Below are 3,923 nucleotides of genomic sequence, written 5' to 3'. Positions count from 1 at the left end.
AGTCGGAAGGAAAGTTAAAATGGTGCGGTAGAAAACAATCGCTTCCTTTGCCTCCCACACCTTGCTGTGCTCACGTTTGTCTAACTTGGCAGAAATACAGGATCCAAATCCTTTTTATACACCAGATGTGAGTTCCCAGAGAATCCTGGGGGAGATAGGACTGATCTGATGTGTTGGGGCAGAAGGAAAGGCAACGCAAAGAGAGGAAAAGGGCCAACATAGCATTTTTCAAATAAAGAATTATTCCCCTGCCTTCATTCCTAGGGGCAGAAAATTTTATTTTTGTGAGGAGATCACAGGAAAGTTTCCTGGTATAAACTACAAGCTCTTCTACACTGATTCTTCAGAGGATATTCCAAACTCCAATTCTGCCCTGCCCTATGTCATTTTGGATGTGGTATTTGAAATAAGAGTGTTTAACATTTCCCTCTGCGCTGGCTTTGTGCCTGTACATTAACTTGGCAGTCACCAGGACTTCCATTGCATTTACCTTCAGCCAGGCCTTACCTTGCTAAAACAAATCATATACTGTGAACTTCACATAAAGAAAAGATAATTTTACAAAAGTTTTACCCTTTTAGAACTTAAATAAATTATGACCCTAGGCTATTCAATAGTCATACTGTTTATGTGGTGGTGGTGGTTTAGTTGTTAAGTTGTATCCGAGACTCTTTGTGACCCTAAGGACTGTAGCCCGCCAGGCTCCTCTATCCATGGGATTTCCCAGTCAAGAATACTGAAGTGGGTTGCCATTTCCTTCTCCAGGGGATATTCCTGATTCTGGGATCATCCTGCATGTAGACTGATTCTTTACAGACTGAGCCACCAGGGAAGCCCCATACTCTTTGCATATCCCCTCAAAACAGGGCCTAAGCTTATGGGGCTCTAAAGATGGGTTTCTTGGGCATCTACCAAGAGCTGAGGCAGCCAAGAAATAACTCACCGCAAAGAGTCAGGAAGACACCCTTTCTGCAAGCTCTCAATCCTGTCAAAACATACCTCACAAAGACATGAACACTCTGTTCAACACAGCCCCTTTGAGACCAAATGGAGCAGTTACATAGTCAAACCATATAATCAAGAGTATAATATATAGAACTTCTTTTTTCCCTATAAACCTGTAACCAATTAAATCTCTATTTTGAACTTGCATTTCCCTTCATAATGGATGTAAAGTGGCCCCAAGTTCTTTGTAGCTATTCACACTGAGGTGGAATCCATTTCTGCACTCCCTGAATATGGAAGGGTCCTGTGACTTGCTTTGACCAACAGAATGTAGTAGAAGGGCCAAGTGACTTCTGGTCTTTACTTCAAGAGGCCTCACAGCTTCTGCTCTTATCTTTTTGGAAAGCTTCCACCATTCTGTGAAGAAGACTGTGGAGAGAAAGGCCCAAATGTCCCATCTGAGGCAGCAGACCTATTAATGAGGCCATGTTGGATGGTCTAGTCTCAGGCAATCCCCAGATAACTGCAGTTCCGAGAGTGACCTCAGGCAAGAATGGCAGACGAGTCTCTCCAGCTAGGTCTGGCCCAATGCCAACCAATAGAAACTGTGAGAAAATGAATGATGGCTTTTTAAGCCATTAACATGTGGGATGATTTGTTATGCAACACTAGATAACTGATACAACTCTGGTGGTTGAAACCATAATTGTAGTCAATTCCAGAAAAGTGAGTTTGATTTAAATTCAATTAATTTAAAATTTCCTCATCCGTAGCCTTCTCTCAAAGTGGCATATAAAGTTCTATACAATTCCTATATCTAAGATGTGAACAATGCATTTGATATACTCAAGCTATTACATAAAACGCTACATTCAACAGAGAGTACACTTTAAAGGGATCCTGGCAATCCAATGGTTAAGATTCTGTGCTTCCAATGCAGAGGGCACAAGTTCAATCCCTGGTCAAGGGAATTAAGGTCCTACATGCTGAGTGGTGAGGCCAACACACACACACACACACAAAACAACAAACAAACATAATACAAAGTGAATCTCATAGATTTGGGGCATATACATAGTGTTTCCACCATAGGGCTTACAGTCCATGGGGTTGCAGAGAGTTGGACATGATGGGCAGCATGGCAGCAGGGGTGGCTGAGGTGGTGGCAGCTGTGGTAGAGGTTGGCTCAGCCCTGCAGTTTGAGGAGCTGCTGCGCCTCAGAGCCAAGTCCTTTCTTGTGGTCCATTTCTGGGCACGATGAGCTCCTCAGTGTGCTCAGATGAACGACGTGATGGCAGAGCTCGCCAAAGAGCACCCACAAGTTTCATTCGTGAAATTGGAAGCAGAAACTGTTCCTGAAGTATCTGAAAAATATGAAATTAGTTATGTTCCCACCTTCCTGTTTTTCAAGAATTCTCAGAAAATCTACTGATTAGATGGTGCCCATGGCCCCAGAGTTGAGCAAAAAAGTTCAGCAACATGCGTCTGGTGGCTCCTTCTCACCCAGTGGTAGTGAGCACCTGAAGGAAGACCTCAACCAGCCCCTGAAGAAGTTATTTCTCGCTGCCCCCTGCATCCTGTTCATGAAAGGAACACCTCAGGAGCCACGCTGTGGTTTCAGCAAGTAGATGGTGGAAATTCTTAACAAACATAATATTCAGTTTAGCAGTTTCCACATCTTCTCAGATGAAGTTCGCCAGGCCCTCAAAACCTATTCCAATTGGCCCACGTATCCCCAGCTCTATGTTTCTGGAGAGCTCATAGGAGGACTTGATATAATTAAGGAGCTAGAAGCATCTAAAGAACTAGATATGATTTGCCCCAAAGCCCCCAAGTTAGAGGAAAGGCTCAAAGTAAGGACAAATGAAGCTTCTCTGATGCTGTTTATGAAAGGAAACAAACAGGAAGCTGAGAGTGGCTTCAGCAGGCGATTCTGGAAATATTAAATAGTACTGGGGTTGAATATGAGACATATGATATACTGGAGGATGAAGAAGTTCAGCAAGGATTAAAAGCTTACTCCAACTGGCTAACGTACCCTCAGCTGAATGTGAAGGGGGAGCTTGTCAGAGGACTGGACATCGTTAAGGAACGGAAAGAAAATGGGGAGTTGCTGCCTATACTGAAAGGAGAAAATTAATGAACGTTAGACTTGGTGCCTACCCACTGCAGGAAGGATTCCTCCAGAGGAGCAGTTCATGATTTAGTCCTCAGAAATGGACTAGGAGGAGAAAATGCTCCTAACCAGTATCACTTTGTGTATTTCACGAGGCTGCGCTAAATAACATATGTGACCTTTTTTCCACCAAAAATAGAACCCAATAAACATCTTCAAGTTCAATTTAAAAAAAAATTGGACATGAGTTAGTGACTAAAACAACAACTAAGTCTTTAAGGTAAGTCTTTAAGCTTCAGTGTCCTGGAAGTTGAAATCAAAATTATGCCCATGACACCAGGCCTTCAGGTTTTTGTAAAGGTTGCCATCCTCCCATTTGTGATTGATTCTGAAAGTCTTAGACAACTACAGAGAATATCTGAATGTCAGGCTATGCAAGATTTTGTGTATTTAATTTTCTCCTGTTCAACTTTAAAAAAAATTCAGGCTTTATTGAGGTACTTGTTGTTCAGTCGTTAAATTGTATTCAGTCCTTTTGCAACCCCATGGACAGTCGCCCACCAGTTTCTTCTGTTCATGGGATTTCCCAGGCAAGAATACTAGAGTGGGTTGCCGTTTCTTTCTCCAGGGGATCTTTCTGACCCAGGGATCATATCCATGTCTCCTGCATTGGCAGGAATATTATCTACCACTAGCCACCAGGGAAGCCCTTTATTGAGGTACAGTTGATGTACAAAATTGTAAGATATTTAAAATGGTCACTGTAGTGAAAAGATCCCCCTCATCTTAATGTATCTACCAAATTCCTGCTCAACCTTTACCAAAAGTCCAGATGAAGGAAATATGCAAGGTATACATCTTG

General features: G+C 42.5%; 1 pseudogene; it reads left to right on the top strand.

The window, feature by feature from the left end:
• The first annotated feature begins 2,074 nt into the window (after window positions 1–2,074).
• LOC113875129 lies at window positions 2,075–3,099 on the top strand (annotated as a pseudogene).
• Window positions 3,100–3,923: the final 824 nt, after the last annotated feature.

Source organism: Bos indicus x Bos taurus, chromosome 17 (assembly GCF_003369695.1).
Source record: "Bos indicus x Bos taurus breed Angus x Brahman F1 hybrid chromosome 17, Bos_hybrid_MaternalHap_v2.0, whole genome shotgun sequence".
Lineage (NCBI taxonomy): Eukaryota > Metazoa > Chordata > Mammalia > Artiodactyla > Bovidae > Bos > Bos indicus x Bos taurus.
Note: the sequence above shows the minus strand (reverse complement) of the source record. Positions and strands in the feature narration are given on the sequence as shown.